This window comes from Hylobates moloch, unplaced genomic scaffold, assembly GCF_009828535.3.
Source record: "Hylobates moloch isolate HMO894 unplaced genomic scaffold, HMol_V3 SCAFFOLD_1, whole genome shotgun sequence".
In the NCBI taxonomy this organism is placed as follows: domain Eukaryota; kingdom Metazoa; phylum Chordata; class Mammalia; order Primates; family Hylobatidae; genus Hylobates; species Hylobates moloch.
This window is the reverse complement of record NW_026652276.1, coordinates 89,572,126-89,597,220: the sequence shown is the minus strand read 5'-3', so window position 1 is coordinate 89,597,220 and position 25,095 is coordinate 89,572,126.

Sequence of the window (25,095 nt, the reverse complement as noted above, 5' to 3'; positions counted from 1 at the left end):
GTGTATTTCATCACTTCAAATAATATTCTCCAACTCCACCCAGGTTGCTGTGAATGCCGTTATTTCATTCCTTTTTGTGGGTGAGTAGTATTCTATGGTGTATACATACCATATTTTCTTCATCCACTGGTTGACTGATGGGCATTTAGGCTGGTTTATATATATAAAATATATATTATTATATAATATATAAAATATATATAATAAATATTATTTATTATGTATTATATAATATATTATTTATTTATTTATTTATCTTTTATTTTGAGACACAGTATCACCCTGTCACCCAGGCTGGAGTGCAGTGGCACAGTCTCAGCTCACTGCAACCTCCACCTCCCAGGTTCAAGTGATTCTCCTGCCTCAGCCTCCCAAGTACCTGGGATTACAGGTGCACACCACCATGCCTAGCTAATTTTTGTATTTTTAGTAGAGACAGGGTTTCACCATGCTGGGCAGGCTGGTCTCGAACTCCTGACCACTTGATCCACCCACCTTGACCTCCCAAAGTGCTGGGATTATAGGTGTGAGCCATCATGCCCAGCTGGTTTCATATATTTGCAATTGCAAATTGTGCTGCTATAAACATGGGTGCTCAAGTGTCTGTTTCACATAATAACTTCTTTTCTTATGGGTAGTTACCTGTAGTGGGATTGCTGAATCAAAAGGGAGTTTTAGTTCTTTAAGGAATTTCTTTAAGGAATCTCTTAAGTTCTTTAAGGAATTAAAATTGTTTTCCATAGTGGTTGCACAAGTTTACATTTCTGCCAGTAATGTAAAAGTGTTCCCTTTTCCCCACATCTACCCCAACATCTATTATTTTTTGATTTTTAAATTATGGCCATTCTTGCAGGAGTAAGGTGGTATCGCATTGTGGTTTTGATTTGCATTTCCCTGATCATTAATGAATTTGAGCATTTTTTAATGTTTGTTGGCCATTTGTATAGCTTCTTTTGAGAATTGTCTATTCATGTCCCTTGTCCACTTTTGATGGTATTATTTGTTTTTCTCATGCTGATTTGTTTGAGTTTCCTGTAGATTCTGAATATTAGTCCTTTGTCGGATGTATGGTTAGTGAATATTTTCTCCCACTTTGTGGGTTGTCTGTTACCGTGCTGATTATTTCTATTGCTGTGCAGAAGCTTTTTAGTTTAATGAAGTCCTATCTATTTACCTTTGTTTTTGTTGCATTTGCTTTGAGTTCTTGCTCATGAAGTCTGCCTAAGCCAATGTCTTGAAGAGTTTTTCCAATGTTATCCTCTAGAATTTTTATGTTTTCAGGTCTTAGATTTAAGTATTTGATCCATCTTGAGTTGGTTTTTGTATAAGGTGAGAGATGAGGATCCAGTTTCAATCTTCTACATGTGGCTTGCCAATTATCTCAGCACCATTTGTTGAATAGGGTGTTGTTTCTCCACTTTGTTTTTGTTTGCTTTGTTGAAGATAAGTTGTCTGTAAGAATTTGGCTTTATTTCTGGGTTCTCTATTCTGTTCCATTGGTCTACATGCCTGTTTTTATACAAGTACTATGCTGTTTTGGTAACTATCGTGTTATAGTATAATTTGAAGTTGGATAATGTGATACCTCCAGACTTGTTCTGGAGTATATTAAATCAAGAAGACAAGAATTTAGGTTTGGGAACCTCTGCCTAGATTTCAGAGAATGTATTAAGATGCCTGGATATCCAGGCATAAATTTGCTGCAGGGGTGGAGCCCTCAAGGAGAACCTCTGCTAGGGCAGTACAGAAGAGAAATGTGGGGTTGGAGCCCCCACACTGAGTGCCTACTGGGGTATTGCCTAATGGAGCTGTGAGAAGAGGGCCACTATTCTCTAGACCCCAGAATGGTAGACTCACTGACAGCTTGCACTATGTACCTAGAAAAGCCACAGATACTCAGTGCCAGCCTGTGAAAGCAGACAGGAGGGAAGCTGTGCCCTGCAAAGCCACAGGGGCAGAGCTGCCAAAGCCATGGCAGCCTGCCTTTTGCATCAGCATGCCCTAAATGTGAGACATGGAGTCAAAGGAGATCATTTAGGAACTTTAATATTTAATGACTCCCCTATTGGATTTTGGACTTTCATGGAGACTGTAGCCCCTTTGTTTTGTCCAATTTCTCCTATTTGGAAGAGGTATATTTATCCAATGCCTGTACTCTATTGTATCTGGGGAGTAGCTAACTTGCTGTTGATTTTACAGGCTCATAAGGCGAAAGGGACTTGCCTTGTCTCAGATGAGACTTTCTACTGTGGACTTTTGAGTTAATGCTGAAATGAGTTAAGACCTTGAGGAACTGTTGGGAAGGCATGATTGGTTTTGAAATGTGAAGACATGAGATTTGGGAGGGGCCAGGGATGAAATGATATGGTTTGGCTATGTCCCCACCCAAATCTCACCTTGAATTTTAATAATTCCCATGTGTCAAGGGTGGGGCCAGGTGTAGATAATTGAATCAGGGGGGCTGTTTTTCCCATACTGTTCTCATGGTGGTAAATAAGTCTCATGAAATCTGATGGTTTCCCTGCACAGTCTCTTGCCTGCTGCCATGTAAGATGTGACTTTGCTCCTCATTTGCCTCAGCCATGATTGTGAGGCCTCCACAGCCATGCTGAATTGTGAGTCAATTAAACTTCTTTCCTTTATAAATTACCCAGTCTTGTATATGTCTTTACTAGCAGTATGATTACACACTAATACTTTTCCTAAGTATCTTATTTTATTTTATTTTGCAGCTGTTGTTGGGTTCTTGATTTGATTCTTAGCTCTGTCACTGTTGGTGTATAGCAGTGCTGCTGAATTATGTACATTGATTTTGTATCCTGAAAGTTTACATAATTAATTCATCAGCTCTAGGAGCTTTTTGGATAATTCTTCTGGGTTTTCTAGGTATATGATCATAACATCAGCAAACAGTGACAATTTGACCTCCTGTTTACCTATTTGGATGCTCTTTATTTCTTTCTCTTGTCTGATTGCTCTGGCTAGAACTTCTAGCACTATGTTGAACAGAGTTGGTGAAAGTGGGCATCCATGTCTTGTTCCAGTTCTCAGGGGAGTTCTTTCAACTTCTCCCTATTCAGTATAATGTTGGCTGTGGGTTTGTCATAGATGGCTTTTATCACCTTGAGGTATGTTTTTTCTATGCCAATACTGCTGAGATTTTAATCATAAAGTGGTGCTGGATTTTGTTAAATGCTTTTTCTTCTTCTATTGAGATGATCGTATGATTTTTGTTTTCAATTCTGTTTATGTGATCTATCATATTTATTTATTTGCATATGTTAAACCATCCCTGCATCCCTCATATGAAACCCACTTGATCATGGTGGATTATCTTTTTGATATACTGTTGGCGTCTGTTCTCTAGTGTTTTGTTGATGATCTTTGCATCCATGTTCATCAGATAATGGTCTGTAGTTTTCTTTTTGTGTTATGTCCTTCCCTGGTTTTGGTATTAGGGTGATAATGGCTTCATAGTATGATTTAGGGACAATTTGTTCCTTGTCTGTCTTTTAGAATAGTTTCAGTAAGATTGGTACCAATTCTTTTTTGAATGTCTGATAGAATTCAGCTGTGAATCCATCTGGTCCTGGACTTTTTCTATTGGCTATTTTTTTTATTGCCGTTTCAATTCATCCTCTCTCTGTTCAGTGTTTTTATTCCTTCCTGATTTAGCCTAGAATTATATATTCCCAGGAAGTTATTCATCTCCCCTAGATTTTCTAGTTTGCATGTATAGGTGTTTACAGTATCCTTGAATGATCTTTTGTGTTTCTGTGGTATCAGTTGTAATGTCTTCTGTTTCATGTCTAATTGAACTTATGTTGATATTCTCTCTTCTTTTCTTGGTAATCTCACTAATGGTCTATCAATGTTATGGATCTGTTTAGAGAATCTGGTTTTTGTTTCATTTATGTTTTGTAGTTTTTTGTATGATTTCATTTAGTTCTGCTTTGATCTTTGTTATTTCTTTTTTTTCTGCTGGGTTTGGGTTTGGTTTGTTCTTGTTTCTCTAGTTTTTTGAGGTGTAACCTTAGACTGTTTATTTGTGCTCTTTCAGACTTTTTTGTATAGGCATTTAATCCTATGAACTTTCTTAGCACTGTTTTTGCTGTATCCCAGAGGTTTTGATAAGTTGTGTTACTATTATCATTCAATCCAAAGAATTGTTTCATATTCATCCTCATTTCATTGTTGACCCAAAGATCATTCAAGAGCAGATTATTTAATTTTTATGCATATGTATAGTTTTAGGGTTCCTTTTGGAATTAATTTCCAATTTAATTCCACTGTGTTCAGAGAGAGTACTTGATATAATTTAGATTTTCTTAAGTTTATTGAGGCTTTTTTTGTGACATATTATATGGCCTATCTTGGAGAATATTCCATGTGCAGATCAAAAGAATGTATATTCTGCTGTTGTTGGGTAAAATATTCTGTAGATATCTAAGTCTATTTGTTCTAGGGTATAGTTTAAGTCCATTGTTTCTTCTTTGACTTTCTCTCTTGATGACCTGGCTAGTGCTGTCAATGGAGTATTGAAGTTCCCCACTATTATTGTGTTGTCACCTATCTCATTTATTAGGTCCAGTAGTAATTGTTTTATAAATTTGGGAGCTCCAGTGTTAGATGCATATATATTTAGAATTGTGATTTTTTGCTGTTGAACTAATCCTTTATTATTAGTATTATTATTGTTATTATTATTATTATGTCCCTCCTTGTCTATTTTTTCCTGTTGTTGCTTTAAAATCTGTTTTGTGTGATATAAGAATAGCTACTCCTGCTTGCATTTGGTTTCCATTTGTGTGGAATATGTTTTACCACCCCTTTACCTTATGTTTATGTGAACCTTTATGCATTAGCTAAGTCCCTTGAAGATCTCAGATACCTTGTAGGTGGATTTTTATCCATTCTGCCAGTGTGGAGCACTTAGGCCATTTACATTTAAAGTTAGTATAGAGATATGAGGTACTGTTCTATTCGTTATGCTGGTTGTTGCCTTAATACCTTGGGTTTTTTTTCCATTGTGTTATTGTTTTATGGGCCATGTGAAATTTATAGTTTAATAAGGTTCTATTTTGGTGTATTTCAAGGTTTTGTTCAGTATTTACAAGTCCTTTGAACATTTCTTGCGGTGCTGGCTTGATGGTGGTGAATTCTCTCAGCATTTGTTTGTCTGAAAAAGACTTTAACTCTCCTTCACTTATGAGGCTTAGTTTTTCTGAGTACAAAATTCTTGGCTGACCATTATTTTGTTTCAGGAGGCTAAAGATGGGATCCCAGTACCTTCTGGCTTGTAATGTTTCTGCTGAAAAATCTGCTATTAATCTGATATGTTTTCCTTTCTAGGTAATCTGATGCTTTTGCCTCATAGCTCTTCAGATTCTTTTCTTTGTCTTGACTTTAGATAACCTGATGACTATGTACGTAGGTGAAGATCTTTTTGTGATGAATTTCCCATGTGTTCTTTGAGCTTCTTGTGTTTGGATGTCTAGATCTCTATCAACGCCAGGGAAGTTTTCCTCAGTCATTCCCTCAAATAAATTTTCCTAACTTTCATATTTCTCTTCTTCCTCAGGAACACCAATTATTCTTTGGTTTGGTATTTAACATAATCTCAAATTTATTGAAGGTTTTTTAAATTCTTTTTTTCTTTGTCTTTGTCTTATTAGTTAATTCAAAAGGTTTGTCTTCGAGCTCTGAAGCTCTTTCCAGTATATTTTGTATTTCTCTGAGTGTGTTTTTCATTTCTAGAAGTTGTGATTGTTTTTTATCTTTATGATACCTGTTTCTCTGGAGAATTTTTAATCCATATCCCATATTGCTTTTTGAATTTTTTAAAGTTGGTTTTTACCTTTCCCTGCTATCTCCTTGAGTACCTTAATAACCAACCTTCTGAATTCTTTATCTGGCAATTCAGAGACTTCATCTTGGTTTGGATCCATTTCTGGGGAGCTGGTGTGATCTTTTGGGGGTGTTATAGGACCCTCTTTTTTCATATTACCAGAATTACTTTTCTGGTTCTTCTAAGTTGGATATATTATGTCAGTGGAAAAGTCTGGAACTCAAGGCCTGGTGTTCATTTCTCTGATCCCATGGGTTGATCCTTTGGCATGGTGCTCTCCCCCATCCCTTAGGGTGGGGCTTCTTGAGAGCTAGGCTGCAGGGATTGTTATTGCTCTCTTGGGTCTAACCACCCAGCAGGGCAAGATGGCTCCAAGCTGGTGGTGGGGAATGTCTGCAAAGACTCCTGTGATTTTTCTTCAAGTCTCCCCACTGTGGCTACCAGCACATGCTCTGGTGGAAGTGGCAGGGGAAGAAGTACATTCTGTGAGAGTCCTTGGTTTTAGATATGTTTACCTTGCTAGCTTTCTCAAATGCTGGTTATACTAGCAGTGAAGTTGTCATGTGTACACACTCAGGACCTCTGGTTAGCCAGGATGTTGCAGGCAGTGGAATTAGGTGTTGTCTTTTCCTTCCTGGGATTGGAGTTATTCTGTCATGAGTTGCTGTAATGGGCTACATTGATTGGCCTCCAGCCAGGAGGTGGTACTTTCAAGAGAGCACCAACTGCTTTAGTAGTAGGGGGCTCTAAGCTTGCCCTAAGTTGGACAGCATAAATATTTTCATTTTTCAGGCTATGGGAAGAGCCATAAAGCTCCAAAAAGTTTCTGTGTTTTGTGTTTGGCTCCCAGGGCAGGTAGAGAAATACCATCAAGTGGGGGCAGGGTTAGGCAAGTCTGGGCTCAGGCTTTTCTTGGGCAGGGCTTGCTGTGGCAACTGTGAAGAATGAGGAATGGTTCTCAGGCCAATGGGGTTATGTTCCGTAGGAGACCTTGGCTGCCTCTGCTGTTTCACATAGTTTGCCAGGGAAGTGGGGGATAGCTGGTAGCAAGAGGCCTCACCCAGCTCCCACACAGTTGGTGAGGCCAGTTTCACTCCTGCAGTGCCCTGTTGGGAACCTGCCTGAGGCTGTGAGCTTCCCTGCTGAAAAAGCAAGCATGGCTTTCAGACCTTGACCCTCTCTGTCTGCCGACTCCATTGGTGGTGTCTCCTGTGCTTCTGTACTCATACCTGTAGCAGCTTCTATTCATCCCCTGGATTCTGCTCAAGAAAATTTGTGCCTAATGGAAACCAGTACCAATTTCAGTTGGAATATTCCTTCACCCTGTGACTCCCCCTTCCCAATTCTGCTGGCTGCCTTCCCCAAGAACCCCTGTGAGATTTAGTCAGAGATTGCTTCCCTGGGCTCAAGCTGAAGACTGAGAGTGTTTGCAAGGCACTCCTTTTGGTGCTTCTAATTTTATATTTATCATGACTCCTTAAATCCATTTCAGCTCTAGGTAAGGTTAAATCCTTTCTCCCTGATCTGTATTTTCAGATTCCCCAGTGGGGATGTGTGTTCACAGGCAGGTTTTCCCCATCTCACACTTGGGGAACTCACAGTTTCTTGCCTGTTTCACAGAATTTGCAGAGGCATGCTGCTCCTTTCAAAGGATCTGTGAATTATTTAAATTTTCCTGGTACGTTCCTTTGGTGGTTCTTGGAGAAAAGATCACAGTGTGAGTCTCCACATGCTGTTCTGTCTGTCCAAGTCGGAGCTGCATGTTAGCCTTGTCTCCCATCTGCCATCCTCCCAAACAATCACCTCTGTATTATTAGTTTTTTTTTTCCTTATAGGGTTGTTTGAGTTCCTTATGTAGTCTAATTATTAATCCCTTGTCAGATTTGTAGTTTGCAAATATTTTCTCCTATTTTGTGGGTTTCTTCACTTTGTTGATTGTATCTCTTGCTGTACAGAAGCTTGTTTACTTGATGGGATCCCGTCTGTCCATTTTTGCTTTGGTTATGTGCACTTGTGGGGTATTGCTCAAGAAATTTTTGCCCAGACCAGTGTCCTGGAGGTTTTTCTCAATGTTTTCTGATAGTAGTTTTATATTTGGCAGTCTTAGATTTAAGTATTTAATCCATTTTTATTTGAGTTTTGTACATAGTGAGAGATAGAGGTCTAGTTTCATTCTTCTGCATATGGGTATCTAGTTTTCCCAGAACCACTTATTGAAGAGATTGTCTTTTCCCCAGAGTATGTTTTTGGCATCTTTGTCAAAAATGAGTTCATTCTAGGTGTGCAGATTTGTTTCTGAGTTCTCTATTCTGTTCCTTTGGTTATGTGTCTGTTGTTATTCCAGTACCATGCTGTTTTGATGACTGTAGCTCTATAGTATAATTTGAAGTCAAGTAATGTGATTTCCTCAGTTTTCTTCTTTTTTTAGGATAGCTTTGACTATTCTTGGACTTTTGTGGTTTCATATACATTTTAAGATTTTTTTTTCTGTTTCTGTGAAGAATATCATTGCTATTTTGATAGGGATTACAATTGTATCTGTAGATTGCTTAGGGTACTATGGACATTTTAACAAGATTAATGCTTCCAATCCATGAACGTGGAATATTTTTCCATTTTTTGGTGTCCTCTTCAATTTCTTTCATCAGCATTTTATAGTTTTTATTACAGAGATATTTTATTTCTTTGGTTAATTCCTGGGTATTTAAATTTATGTGTGACTATTGTAAATGAGATTACTTTCTGATTTCTTTCTCACGTTATTCACTGTTGGCATATAGAAATGCTACTGATTTTTGTACGTTGATTTTGTATCCTGCAGCTTTACTGAATTTGTATATCAGTTCTAATATTTTTCTTGTGTTGTCTAGGGTTTTTCCAAATATAAGATCATATCATCTGCAAACAAAGATAATTTAACTTCATCCTTTCCAATTTGAATTTCCTCTCTTTCGCTTTTCTATTGCTTCCATGGTACTAGAAGTCCAACATAGCACAGGAATTACAGTACCATGTTGAATAACAGTGGTGACAGTGGGCATCCTTGTCATGTTCCAGATCTTAGAGGAAAGGCTTTCAGTTTTTTCCCGTTCAATATATTAGCTGTTGGTCTGTCATATATGGTTTTTATTATGTTGAGGTACATGTCTTCTATCTTCAGTTTTTGAGGTTTTTTTGTTAATCATGAAGGGATCTTGAATTTTATCAAATGCTTTTTCAGCGTCAATGGAATTTATCACCTGGTTTTTATCCTTCATTCTGTTGATATAGTGTACCACATTGATTGCATGTGTTGAGCCATCCTTGCATTCCAGGGATAAATTCCACTTGGTCCTCATGAAGATCTTTCTTTTTCTTTTTTTTTTTTGGACACGGAGTCTTGCTCTGTTGCCCAGGCTGGAGTGCAGTGGCACGATCTCGGCTCACTGCAACCTCTGCCTCCTGGGTTCAAGCAATTCTCCTACCTCAGCCTCTTGAGTAGCTGGGACTACAGGTGCGTGCCACCATGCCTGGCTAATTTTTTGTATTTTAATAGAGACAGGGTTTCACCATTGTTGCCCAGCCTGTCTTGAACTCTTGAGCTCAGGCAGTCTGCCTGCCTTGGCCTCCCAAAATGCTAGGATTACAGGCATGAGCCACCTTGCACAGCTGATGAAGAATCTTTCTAATGTATTGTTGAATTCAGTTTGCTAGTATTTTGTTGAGGATTTTTGCATCAATATTCATCAGTAACATGGGCCAGTAGTTTTCTTTTTTTGATGTGTGTTTGTCTGGTTTTAGTTTCCAGGTAATATTGGCCTCACAGAATGAGTTTGGAAGTGTTCACTCCTCCTCTATTTTTTGTAATAGTTTGAGTAGGATTGGTATTAGTTCTTCTTTAAATGTTTGGTAGAATTCAGTAGTGAAGCATCAGGTCCTGGGCCTTTCTTTACTGGGAGACTTTTTGTTACAACCTCAATCTCTTTACTTTTTATTGGTCTATGCAGGTTTTGGATTTCTTCCTGGTTCAATCTTGCTAGGTTGTATGTATCTAGGAATTTGTCCTTTTCTTCTAGATTTTCTAATTTATTAGCATATAGTTGCTCACAGTGGCCACTAATAATCCTTTGAATTTCTGCAGTATCAATTGTAATGCCTCCTTTTTCATTATTTATTTTATTTATTTGGATCTTCTCCCTCTTTTTTTCTTAGGCTGGCTAAAGTTTGTCCATTTTGTTTAACTTTTAGAAAAAATCTTTTGTGTTGTTCATTATAATTTTATTTGTGTTCTGACTTTATTTTTTTCCTACTAAATTTGGGTTTGGTTTTCCCTTTTTTCATTCCTTAAGATGCATCATTCAATTATTTATTTGAAGTTTTTCCCTCTTTTGATATAGGCACTTATAGCTATAACTTCCCTCTGTATACTGCTTTTTTTTGTATCTGATATGTTTCGGTATATTGTGTTTCCATTATAATTTGTTTCAAGACCTCTTCAAGGAGAACTACAAACTACTGCTCAATGAAATAAAAGAGGGCACAAACAAATGGAAGAACATTCCATGCTCATGGATAGGAAGAATCAATATCGTGAAAATGGCCATACTGTCCAAGGTAATGTATAGATTCAGTATCATCCCCATCAAACTACTAATGACTTTCTTCACGGAATTGGAAAAAACTACTTTAAAGTTCATATGGAACCAAAAAAGAACCCACATTGCCAAGACAATCCTAAGCCAAAAGAACAAAGCTGGAGGCATCATGCTACCTGACTTCAAACTATGCTACAAGGCTACAGTAACCAAAATAGCATGGTGCTGGTACTAAAACAGAGATATAGACAAATGGAACCGAACAGAGCCCTCAGGAATAATACCGCACATCTGCAACCATCTGATCTTTGACAAACCTGACAAAAACAAGAAATGGGGAAAGGATTCCCTATTTAATAAATGGTGCTGGGAAAACTGGCTAGCCATATGTAGAAAGCTGAAACTGGATCCTTTCCTTACACCTTATACAAAAATTAATTCAAGATGGATTAAAGACTTAAATGTTAGACCTAAAACCATTAAAACCCTACAAGAAAACCTAGGCAATACCATTCAGGACATAGGCATGGGCAAGGACTTCATGACTAAAACACCGAAAGCAATGGCAACAAAAGCCAAAATTGACAAATGGGATCTAATTAAACTAAAGAGCTTCTGCACAGCAAAAGAAACTACCATCAGAGTGAACAGGCACCCTACAGAATGGGAGAAAATTTTTACAATCTACCCATCAGACAAAGGGCTAATATCCAGAATCTACAAAAAATTTAAACAAATTTACAAGAAAAAATCAATCCCATCAAAAAGTGGCTGAAGGATATGAACAGACACTTCTCAAAAGAAGACATTTATGTAGCCAATAGACACATGAAAAAATGCTCATCATCACTGGCCATCAGAGAAATGCAAATCAAAACCACAGTGAGATACCATCTCACACCAGTTAGAATGGCCATCATTAAAAAGTCAGGAAACAACAGGTGCTGGAGAGGATGTGGAGAAATAGGAACACTTTTACACTGTTGATGGGACTGTAAACTAGTTCAACCATTGTGGAAGACAGTGTGGCGATTCCTCAAGGATCTAGAACTAGAAATACCATTTTATCCAGCCATCCCATTACTGGGTATATACCCAAAGGATTATAAATCATGCTGCTATAAAGACACATGCACACGTATGTTTATTGTGGCACTATTCACAAAAGCAAAGACTTGGAACCAAGCCAAATGTCCATCAATGATAGACTGGATTAAGAAAATGTGGCACATACACCATGGAATACTATGCAGCCATAAAAAGGAAGAGTTCATGTCCTTTGCAGGGACATGGATGAAGCTGGAAACCATCATTCTGAGCAAACTATCACAAGGACAGAAAACCAAACACCACATGTTCTCACTCATAGGTGGGAATTGAACAATGAGAACTCATGGACACAGGAAGGGGAACATCACACTCCGGGGACTGTTGTGGGGTTGGGGGAGGGGGGAGGGATAGCATTAGGAGATATACCTAATATAAATGATGAATTAATGGGTGCAGCACACCAACATGGCACATGTATACATAGGTAACAAACCTGCACGTTGTGCACATGTACCCTAAAACTTAAAGTATAATAATAATAAAAAACAAAAAAAACCAAAAAACAAATCAATGTTCAATGAATCTGAAAAGAGTAGATGAGTTTAATTAACTAAATAAAAACCAAAACAAAAACCAAAGCTTCCAGACTCTAACTGCCATCTCCATAAAAGATGGCAGAACTTGGCATGTGGATTTCCCAGATAATGAGCACATGCCATAAATTGCTATGGCTCTTGTACACAGAAGCTACAGTGAATGGTGAGGAAAGCGTTCCTTTCTTATCAGCACAGGGACAATATCAGATGTAATTACAGCTTTCTGTCAGCTGTGCTTGAAAATAAATTTCTACTTAGAGCTGTATGGAGAAGGCTATTGTGACTACTTGGGGCCTTCTAAACATTTGTACTTGGAGAAAATTGTTTTGGAAGAATTAAGGAATTACTCTCATTAAATGTGACCTGTGGGGCTTATGGCTCTTGTAGGATTATCAGTCTCATTATTTTATGCTCCATGGGAAATAAGAGTCTCTTCTTTGCTCACCTTTATTCTGTTTGACCTTAAATATTTATATAAGTATATAAATGTCTTTCTTCATTAACAAAATTGAAAGACAGGCATACACATAGACTGATCATTTCAACTGGCTTGTGATAATATGTAATATCTAGGCCAGGCACTATGGCTTACGCCTATAATCCCAGCACTTTGGGGGGCTGAGGCAGGGAGATCTCTTGAGGCCAGCAGTTTGAGACCAGCCTGGCCAACATGGTGAAACCCCATCTCTACTAAAAATACAAAACTAGCTGGGCATGGTGGTGCATGCCTGAAATCCCACCTACTTGGGAGGCTGAGGCAAGAAAATCGCTGGAACCCGAGAGGCAGAGGTTGCAGTGAGCCAAGATCGTGCCACTGCACTCTAGCCTGGGTGACAGAGCAAGACTCTCTCAAAAAAACCAAAAACCTAATATCTATGTATATTTATAATTATGTATGTTATGATGTACATAACATAATTTATAACTTATGTATGCTTATGTAAAGTATATAATGCAAATACTCTATTATAGATTCATTAAAATGAACCTGAGTTATAGGTTCATTAAAAGTTATGGGTCCAGGAACACAATTGCTTTGTGTGAATCTTATATTGGTGAATTATTTTAGTGAGCTAGAGGGTAATATTATTTAATTTTGTGCTTAAAAATCTGAAGTGTACCTAGATTCTCCCAGGCCATGGCATGAGTCTACTTGCAGTTGAAAAACACGCTGTGTTTTGAACCCATTGGGTCAGAGATTCCTTTTTTATGATCTTGGCAGAAGTAGAAACGAAACTTTCAAGGTTGACCAACTCCAGGAATGTCAGGCATACACTGTTTGTTATCATCTGTTGTGGTTTTACTGTTGAAGCAGGGATCTGTTGTTTTGCACTTTTGAGATAGCATTCTTCCCCTTATTCACCATTATCTCAAATGTAATGCACTACATTCTAGTCTTTTTTTTTTTTTTTTTTTAGTCTACAGGCATTTTGGTCTCAGCAATTAAAAGGATGTTTGTGAAATTTAACAATTGGTTTTGTGTCACATCACAAAAAATTCTTCAAAATTGACCTACCTGGCTATCCATCTTTTTGTCTTTTGAGATATTAAAAAATAGGCAAACACAAAGAAGGCTGCAACAGAAATTTAATAGCTTCATCTAGAGCTGTTAAAAACTGATGGTTTCTTCATATAGACACATGCACGTGCACGTACACATCTATCTTTGCGTAGAAATAAAGGTTACCTCAACCCACTTTCAGTCTATTCTTCCTTTCCATCTTCGGAAGTAACTATTATTGGGAATTTGAATACTTTTCCATTTTTATACTCATATACATTTATGTATCTATAATATTTCAACATACAGATAATGCATAGACATAGATGCTATAATGTATACATGAACAGTATCATTTATTTTTGTGCATTTTGTGTTTTTTGTTATTTATGGAAATAGATATTAGATTTAATTCTCTCTTGCTCTTTCCCTCTTTTGGGGTCTCCCTTTTGCTCTGTCAGGGTGTCCTGTGTCTGTCTCTTGGGAACTCTGTGTCTGTCTGTGTCTCTGTCTTGCTCTGTCTCCCTCTTTCTCTCTCTGTCTCCCTCTCTCTGTCTTTGTCCCTTTGTTTCTCTGTCTGTCTCTCTTTGCTTCTGTCTCTAGATATAGAGTGTATCTAACCCAGAAAAATCATTCATTCCTTTTTTTCAAATGTATTGGCTTTAATTTTTACTGTCTTATGATTTTTTTTTTAAATCTCAGAAATATCTTTGTAATCATTTCAGTGGCTACATTGGAAGGTAAATTATTCTGTTAAATAATCATTATTCACTGGGGAAAGAACATTTACTCTAATGGCTCCCCAATTTTCAGTTTAAAAAATTAAACTGTTTGTGCAGATATACTTCCTTGGAGGAAAATGTAATCACCATTACAAAGAACATAGTAAAAATCTGGCTGCATTATGATGTGAATTGCTATCATTTTAGGCAATATTATTTAAATAAATGAAGAAGAAACTCAAACTTGTTCATAGCAACGTTTCAGGTAGCAAATAATACTCTCTCAATTTTTTGTTCTCTCCCTGAACCATTCCCCCGAAACAGCTATTACTTATCTTCTTCAAATTTACCTCTTCAAGTTAAGTCAGTCCTTTAACTTGGTTATCAGCTGGTGTGCCATGTCAAATAGTATACTAAAACCACTTCACAGGCATGCCAACAGGTGCTATGTAACATGAAAATGTACTTTTACCAATATTGTCATGGCAATGTCTACCAGAGGGATCATTGAACTCTCTTGGTCATGTGATAAGGGTGGAGCTAGCTACAACCTCCTTTACATAACCAGTAAGAGGTATAGCATGTTGGCAAGAGGAATGGCATGTTTACTGAAGCACAGCCCAGGGTATTAATGCTGAAACGACCTCCCAACTAGTCCCCCTGCCTTCAAATTTGCCCCTCCCTCCCCACCCCTTCATCTTTCAAAGGCCAACTGGACTGATCTCCTTAAGGCCTAAATCAGATCATGTTAATTTCCTGTTCTAAATCCCTCAGTGACTTTTTCCGTGCAACCAGAAGAATAAACTTTTTACCATGGCCTGAAATACTTGCCACTATCTACCCCACTGACCTCAACCTTTCTGTGCTGCGTCTTGTTCACTGTTCCCGCACACTGTCCTTCTTTCTGTTCTTGAAGTATGTCCAGCTCATTCCCTTCTTGGCCTAGTTCTTGTTGTTCCTCTTGCACAGAACACTTTTGAAAACTACTCATGTCTGGCTTCCCAAATTAAATGTGATGCCTCCAGAGACACCTTTCCTGCCCACTCTACGTAGACCCCCAACTCTGTATCTCATTACCGTATGTGTGATGAAAAGATAACAATGGATAGTTTGAGAGGGTACATTTTTCTCTAGTGGTGAAGAATACGGAATTTTAAGAAGATTAGCCCAACCTGTTTTCAGATGTAGATTTGGCCTTTCAGGCCCCTGGGATGTACAGAGTGAATGATGCCAGCGCTATAAATGGATGAGGGAGGTCTGTCCCTGGACCCTGGATGATTTTCTTTTTAGCACTTTTCAGTATTTGAAAGTCTTTTTTGGTTTGCTTTTCTATACATTGTTTGTCTCTCTACACTAAAATGTAAGCTCCTTGAGAGCAGGGTCTCCTGTGCCTTATTCTTGACTGCATCCCATATACCTAGACTGTGTCTGGGAGGTGTTCAGCAGAAATTAATCTGCTGCTTGACTGAGAAATCTGGTCTCTACTGCCCAGTTCATTCACTCTTTGAGAAAATTTTTTGTGGTTTTAATGAAAATGTAAGTTCTTCCTTCTCTGAGCCTTATACAAATCCTCTAATGATACATTATATTCTTCCTGTATTTTCACTATTTCTGTTTCCTACCTTCTGAAGAGTAATCTTCTTGAGGGCAAGCTAGTGTCACACTCATCTTTATATCCCCTACAACACTTAGCTCAATGTCTTCACAACTTTACTATTAGTACATATTTACTGAATTAAAGCACTATTAATTTTGCGTTTAGGCTCTTACAGTTTGAATCACAAAATTTTGAGTTATATGCTTTTTACATTAAAAGGAAGCAATACTTTTTCCTTCTAAAAATATAATTTTTTTAAATCTGGCATCATTTCTTGTGTTTTCTTTGCCCAGATGTGCTCCACTTAGGGATTGCAAACTGACAGTTCACAGTCTAAATACAGCCATCAAATAGGTATTATTGGGCTCTCCTAACATTTCAAAATTTTTAAATTAGATGCTACCACTTAAAAATTAGAATTTGTAAAAAAATTTTTGGACTTCTGACTTTACTAAGAAAAGTAGGACAATCTGGTAGCCCTGGGCACACATACCCTCATGACAACAAACAATGAAAAGGTACATGTTTCTGGTTTACTGTAGTATCCACTGGTCTTGCCTCATTCATTTGTTGTACATGTTTGGACTCTTTACGTTTTGGAGTTTGAGGCCCCTGCTTTATCCCATTCTTACATCTATGTAGTTTCAGTTAGTGGCAATCAAATGGTAAGTTAGACTTACTATTATTCCAAAGTCTTCCCATTATCTACCATGTTTGACTAGATATATAAACGTGTAAGGCTGTGAAAGAAAAAAATATTCTGTAACCTATGGAAGCTTCCATTTGCTTTTCATTTGCAATGAGAAGAGGTAGATTTTATACAGAAGTTAGAATGCTTGGGTTCTATTATTTATTTTTCACAGACCTATTTTGTAATCATTTTACCACTTTAAACTGCAGTTCCTTTTCTAAACAGTAGGAATTATGTGTGTGGATTCCTAACATTTAGTTTAGCTTTTACCATCTGTGCTTTCTTTTTATTGAATCATTTTTGAATGTTTTCTTTATATGTTGCTTTCAGTGATTAACCTTGACATCCATACAGCTGTCAAGTCTCTGTGGACATGACATTTGTTCAGAGGGCAGTGTCTTTTCTGTGTTGTGCATAACTGAGTGATGCTTTCTAGGCACCCCACAGACACTCAGAAGGGTTAATTAAATAAAATGCTATTATTTAAATAACTCTCTCAAAGATTACTTTTGACAGTTGAGCTCTGTGATTCCATTTCCCTTGAAAACACTTGGATTTCAAAATGAAAGGGGAAAGTTCATGGCAAAATGTATTCCAGCTTTCCAAAAAATTATGATGAATTATGCATTGCTCCCTCCCTGTGTAGTTGGCGTATCTCTGAACATAGATCACTTGGCCTGCAGTCAGGGGGATTGTGGCCTTTTGCTGAACTTAACCTGTCTGAACTCCTCCTTGAAGCATTTGTCAAGTCCACTGTCTCTCCATGTGAATCAGTCAGATATGAGTGAGTACCATGCTTTCCATCATGACTCTACAGAACCAGAGAGTAGTGGCTGAGTCACAACACAGCAAGCCCATCCCTTCTTGCTTCTTAGGCAAGCGTTTTCTTAGCAGGAATAAAAATGATGCAGCCCATGCTGAGTGTGAAAGAAATCCAAGACAACTTCACACTCTTTAATTGATGAGTTGGTCCAGAGATATTGTTTTCTAGTTGGTGTCAGTGTGAAGTGATGTATGCCCAAACATTTGACAACAAAAAAATGTAGGTCTGAGCCTATAGGATTAGGAGTGAGGATGAAGGATATTCTTTATAACTTGCAAATGGATACTAGAAGAAATATTTTTTTCCACGGATGTGAGGCATAGAAATTAGTGCTCACTTACTATTTACAGAAAACTCTTTTGTTAAAAGCTCTGGGACTTGTTTTCACTGAGAGATATTTGTAGCTATAATTAAGAAATCTGTTTAAATTGTGCTTATAATTATCCTAATTGGTATGAAAATCTGATTGAATACTTAGAGGAGTAAATTGCCCCAGCTGAGTTTTGTAAGCAACACACTTTTCAAAAAGGAAAGTGAAAGTAGGTAAATAGGTTTTCAAAAATAAAACCCCTGCTCCCTGTAAGTAGGTTACATTTAAAAGTGCTCTTTGTGTATCTGTTTATCTGTTTATCTTAATTTGGGCAACTTGGTGGCCTTGCAATATTTATATCCAGGATTAAAATAGAGTTCCAAATAAAGAAAGGACAGTGAATTATTTGAGCTTTGTGATGAAAGGTCCTTACTGTCAAGATTCAAACACTGAAAGCACTCAGAAGAGCCACAGGGCTAAGACAATGTCCAGTTGAACAATCAGATGTAGAGATTCAAGTGTGGTCCCAACCAGACCTGCATGAGATCAGTGGTTTTCCAAATGGGCTAAAGGAACACCCATGATGTATGTTAAAATGTGTGTTTCCAGGCTTTTCTCTAGATTTAGTGATTAGCATACCTAGAAGAAAGGCCTGAGAATCTCTGTTTTTTAAAACACATTCCTTAGGTGACTCTTTTTAATTCATTTTAAATTTGAGATTATCACTGCATTAATCTGACCAAGCTGAGTGCATATTTCAAGCAGCAGAAAAGAAGGCAAACTAAAGGAAAATACATCTGAACCAAAACAATAAAGTAGGTTATTTTTCCTGGAGAGGAATAGAGAAGTAGGTAAAAAATGGATGGCCTCAAATCATTTGTATTTGCCTTTGGAAGATGTCCTGACTATGTTTTGGCAGCAGATTTACTGTCATAACTTAGTTTTGCTTAGGATAATAATAAATAGTTTTCGTTTCCAAAATATACACTTGAGAATGTGTGTGGGTGGAGAGAACTAGCTCCACATTGTAGGGAAATGACAAAGGAAAGCCATTTTGGGATTTAAGGTTTGGCACAGAAAATCCACAAAGTCAACAATAAAAATACATATATATAATTAAGAGGTAATTGTTTGTAAGTTAAACACCTCTACAACACATACCATTTCCAAAAGAGCACACTGTCTTACCTCTGCTTCCCGGGTTCAAGCAATTCTTGTGTGTCAGACTCCCAAGTAGCTGGGATTACAGACACGCATCACCACACTCAGCTAATTTTTGTATTTTTAGTAGAGACAGGGTTTTGCCATGTTGCCGAGGCTGATCTTGAACTCCTGGCCTCAAGTGATCCACCCGCCTTGGCCTCCCCAAATTCTGGGATTATAGGCATGAGCCACCGTGCCTGGCCAAGTGCACACTGTCTTATAGGTGGTTCATAGTAGTGTGCCATTTGTTGCTATTGCAATAAAATAAATGGAATATAATAAATAAATTAAAAAAGAACAAGTATTTTTTTCATGTGGTAGTCACTTTGCAACAATAAATGCTGAATTGTATGCTGTGTGTACTGCAGTTGGGGAGGGGTGCTGTGAATATGGTGGGCAATTTGAATTTTTTGTGACAATTATTTTTAAACTCTTTATCTGTCTTTCCACCTCAAACGTTACAATTACCTAAACTATACCCACTTCTCAAAGCAAAACAAATATTCAGGAACTTGGGAATGGAAAGGATAAAGACATTGGTTTGGTTTTCATTCTATTATTACTTTTAATTTTGTATAAAACATTATAATATATGTTTACACATACTACCTCATTAGTGATCTGAGCCCAACTCTGCGAGGTGGGCAGGGATTTCACCACCTGGGGACACTCTCTATTCCTATGAATGGATGAGAAGCTTGAGCCTCTGAGAGATAATAACTCCCAAATGTTAAAAGAAATTGTAGGATCAAAAGACTGCCAGTCCTAAAAACAGTGATCTCTGTAACCCTAAAATGTCAAGTTTTATTAACTTGCTAATTAGCCAAGGGGAGGTCATATATTTCCCTTCTGTTTCATTTCTGGATGCTTCAGGTTGGAATATAATTTCTAACCATGTGCTGATATAAAGACATTTCATTCAATAAGTAGTATATGTGGGAGTTGCAATTTGGAGTCAATTACAAATGTATTTACAAAGATATGGAAAACATATCTGGAGCCTCAATTGAAGCCAGTATTTTTTCGAAGATTCTGATAAAGGCAAGATAATATGGTTGTAGCCTTTGGGTTTCAAGAGATGTCCAAGAGATACTAGAGATGTCTAGATTGACTTACTGTAGAACTACTTCTTAATATATCTCTTGTTCTGTCTTAGTACCCTACATATCATGGGATGTTGGTAATTCACGTATATCGTAGACTGCAAGACTTCATTCTAAAGATGAAGAAACTGAAACTCAAAAAGCAGACATCTACCTGGCTAATAAAACAGTCAAGCCAAAGGTTGAAACAAGTCCCTCTGACTCTGCCCAGAAACTCTAAGATGACATGTAGTCATTCTCATTCCCATTGACAGGCATTTTGTGGGCTCCAGGCATTTGCTGGATATGTTGAAAGCAAAGCACTATAATACCTGGCCCTGATCTGAAGGCATGTACACGCTGCTATGGAAAGCAGAACAGACCCTTTCAGAGAGAGTTCAGTTGGTTCTATTAACATTCAGAGAAGGAGACTTTTCTCCCCACTCTTGAAGAATGGTCTTCTGAAGTTCTACTAGTGGTAGAAAATAACTTAGTGTCTCTTGCTGCAACAGAGCTTGTGTAAAGTAACTGGAAATTTTCAGATTAAGTTGTAACATACCTGCATGACTGATCTTTCTAAGCTATTGCTTAGGAAGGTCATTGGCCCTTATGCCAATTTTATTCTTCTTCTGTGGACCCTTCTGTTCACTATCATCTTAGGACAATAATCTGACATTTCCAGTAAGCCCAAATCAATTTTAATTCTTTTAAAGTGTTAAAAATAAAGGTTCAGTGGTGATGTGAGTATGCAGAAGGCAGGGTGGCTTTGAGCTGTATGAGGTTTGAAAGCTAAACAGTTTTATTTATAGACTTTTGTTCTGCTTGAAATATTAAACTATAAAAGCACAAGGTAAACAAATTTATTTTTAATTTGTGTATATGACATCCTAGACATCTTATCAAGCTTTAGAATAGGCTGAGCGATTCTGAGGTTTGGGGTTAAATGTACATCTGTTTTATCTCTGTTGAGAAGACAACTCATAAAAAATTCATTTTCAACAGATGGTTTTAAATGAAGACAGACTACCTTATTCGGATTAATACACATTCATGAAGAATATGTTACTTTTTGATGAAACTCAATCATTCCATAAATTCTATCAATAAACAAATCTGGAATTTCTTTAAAATGTACCAAAACATAAGTAATAAGTGGTTGGAATGTAGCCCTCCACCTCCTCTTCCTGGGCCCCCTATTTTCCACATATTATCACTGATAGCTTAATAGTGGATATAGGATTTTACCCTAAGAGATCTAAGTATAGATCTATTTTCATGAAGATGGACAAAAAGAATCATACTACTGACATTTTGAGCTACCTTCCAAATGTAAATTCTAAATCTTTGGTAATGGATTCTTTTTGAAAACGCTGTTCTTTTAGTAGGCTTAAGAAGTAAAACTTGGACTGTTCTTTTCCTTATTCTAATGGTTAAACCTCAGTTTGTGCCCTAAGTCTAGCAAAGGAAAGGCCTTTGGACTTGGATCAGGAGCTTTTGTTCCTAGCTCTCCCTTTGCCTTTCACAGGATGTGTGATCTTAGGCAGGAGACTAATGTCTTGGAACCTGTTTTCACATCTTTCAAATGAAGGACCAGACTGGTCTCTGGGATTACAGCTTTCAAGTTCTAGCACTGTATATGTGATTATAACTGAGGGGGTAGGGCAAGATGCTTTATTGTGTTAATACCTTCTTTGTATTGCTGTAATATATTGCTTTCTTTCTAACTTAGAGCTATTTTTAGTAAGAAGGCGGTGAGACTATCACACACACTGAATCTTGCCTATGATCAGTTGGAGTTTTAGAAAAAGTCATTTTTCATTCTGTTTCCTAAACAAGTTTCTTTCAAGGAATATAAGGGAAGAAGAACCTCGTTAAATCACTTATGTGTGCAAATGACTTTGAGATTGAAATGCCCCCTCCCATAGAAGCTTTTTTCTTTTTTCATCTGCTCTACCTCCTTCCATAATTAGTCACTGATAGCAGAGAGACATAGATTAATGTGAATCTGCTTCGTAAATGGCACAAACTATTTACTTGTCCCAACTCAATAGGGGTTTCCAAAAGTGTATTTCTCATTGTTAAAAGTATGCATATTATATCGTTGATTTAAAAGGATCTATCTTTTAGGAGATCATGATCTTGCATTTCTTATTAAATCTATTTAGAGATATTAAAGATTGATACCTTAGAAATTCCTTTGATAACAAAAAACAAATCCGAAATACTAGAATAACAGTAAAAAACAAAACCTGTTGTTTTCATTTTAATAAAAGCACCTGCCATAATGATGCTTGATTCTAATCTCTTGATTGGAGATTCTAATCTCTTGATTGGAGATTCCATATGATCTTATTCTGGATAAGGTATTGCAGGCCAGTTTTTTTCACTATATTTACAAGTAGAAATAGGGATGTGTCTAATTTAAGCCTAAAAGATTTAAAAACAAAGAAATTCACCCAGTGTGAGAGGAGCAATTTGGTGAGCTTACAAGATGGAAAAATGTGATTTTAAAGCAACATTACTAGGCATGGAAATAGTTTGCTACCCAGATTGCCAACATGAATAATTCTCAGCTCAATTTGGGTACAGTCTAGGTAAACTTTCTCACAATTCATATGGATATCATGAGTAAATAATTAAATTACTCTCTAAAAGTAATTTTAGTAGGCTTTCCTAGAATCTTCCGTAACATAATAGACCATACTAACACTACCCTTTCCCCAAAATTTGACCTGTCCCTCCTTGTCTTCCCTCCTAAATATAAGGACTCTTGCTACAACAGTTTGAAAGTTCTACTCAAACGTAAATGCTGCTGTGTTATCTGTTTCTGAAAGTTGACAATTGCATTGTAAGAAATCTAATACTTATGACTTATTATCTTAATTGGTAATTTACATAGGCCATTATTCTAATACTTATTTAAAAGACTATACTAGGCAATGGGGATATGAATTTACCCCCTCTCCAAACCCCCACCCCCTAACACCAAATCAAGTGACTGCCTGGATTACAGTACTGTTAGGAAGTGACACTTCTTCCCCATTCCTGTGTTTCCTTCCATATGGCGGGGACAAGAGTGTGACATTTCTAGCCTCTGTCTGCCTCTTCACTCATCCATTCCCAGGGGAACTGAACCCTTATCTCATTTGTGAATTTGGGTAGAATAAAGTGAACATGCTTGGATCTGCTCCTTCCTTTATTTCTCTTGAAAGTCAACTGCCTATAGGCAGTAAGTGCTCTACTCATCCTAATGAAGGCTCTACCCTTCATTAGCTGTGGATGGAGTGGGAGCCCTGTCTTGTCCATCAGTGCCTATGACTGGGTGTGTTAGTCCGTCTAATCTAGGTTCAGTATTAGGCACTCTCTCTCCCACTGATATAAGCCACATCCACCTACTCAGCTATTTTAGTAGTAACTGACATTTTAGTCCCCCATCTGCTTACTCTTTTGTTTTATTTCTCAATTCCATATTCAAGTGGAGAAGTGGGGCATTTTAACTAGTCCCTGTCACATACCAGAATGGTGTACATAGATTCTGACCATGTTAATCTTCTGTTCCCAGGCTACTGTTTTGTTAGAGAATAAATAAGCACCAGAATTTTGAAAATTAAAGAGTGTGTTGAATTAGGCTTATATTTATGTTCTTAATTAGAAGAACACATTTTACATCCTCACTTGAAGTATTAACTTCCCCTTTAAAAGACACACAATTTATTAGTTCAACTTAGTTGTAAACAGAATAGTTCTCACCATCAAGTTTTAAATATGCTATTCATTGTTATATGTTTGTGACTGTGGTTTAGTTTTAATCTATAAAAGAAGGCATGGAAAACAATAGAGAACAAGCTGTCAAAATCTAAGAGCTTTTTTCTCACAGATTCCAATCAGATGATCTGCAATTGAAAATTGCAGACAGAAATGAGATACTTCACTAAAATTTAGGTTCTTCCAGGTCAAAATCCATTTAAGGAATGCTAGAGTAGAAAGGAAGAGAGATGTTTGACAATCATGTTGGTATGTATGTCCTCACTTTGATTCATTCCAGTTACTGATTTTCAAAAACATTTTTACATAAATATGTCAAGAGATTGTATTTGTTGAGGAGGTTAATATGTTGTTCAGTTCTGGCAAGACTCTTGAATGTCTTATTTTTACTCCCCCTCTCCCCATTATTACCTGAGTGTACAGGATGGAGATTCAGAATTCTTCTATCCATCTAGGCAGGAGGACAGTTTTTAACTCTCTATACTCTAGAAGTATTTCCTTTGATGTTTCAGTCCTTTCATGCTGGATTCCACATTGAAAGCATCAACAGGATTGCAAAACCTCAGCAAAACCACCTAGATTCTCTGTTTTTCTATTAGTGAGTTGTTAAAATTTTACAGCTCTAGTGCAGTTAAATAACAGTATCCCTTAATCTTGTACTCCAGGTTTCTCACAACCTGGAGTTTCATATGTGCTTAGGGAAGCACATATGAAATATCTGGCAGAACTGAATCCTGTGAAAATCAGAGTACTTATAATACTTCATGAATACCTATGGCATTTTGAAGATGGATTGTTGTAGTCTTTATAAGTCAGCTAACAGCACCATTCCTGGGTAATTAGTCTTCTAAAAGATATGTAATTACATGCTAAGAAATGTATTTATTGTTGTCATATATATTGTGTATGTCTAGCCTCATATACCATTGAAAGCAAAGCAGAAGACTACAAAATTTGAAAGAATCTACAAGATCATTGAGTTAGACACCTCATTTCTTATTTGGGGAAAAAATACTGATAAATAGGCTACATGACTTGCCCAAATTTGTTGGTGGCCAATTTGGGGTTAGAAACTTGTAATTCTGATTTAATCCTGTGTGCTTTTCATTACATCACATTTAATAGAAAGGGAAGGCTTACTAATTATACATCGTTCGGGCCCATGGTAAGAAGTTCTTCCCAATGTTTTCATTTGTTGCCAATACCAGCCATTTTAGCTAGGCTTTCCCAAGGGCTACACTGCTTGTTCTGTCTCCTTTCCTCAGCATCAAACTACGATGTGGCTTAATGCTGTGGACAGGACCGATGGCTACATTGCCCAATCCAAACTTGG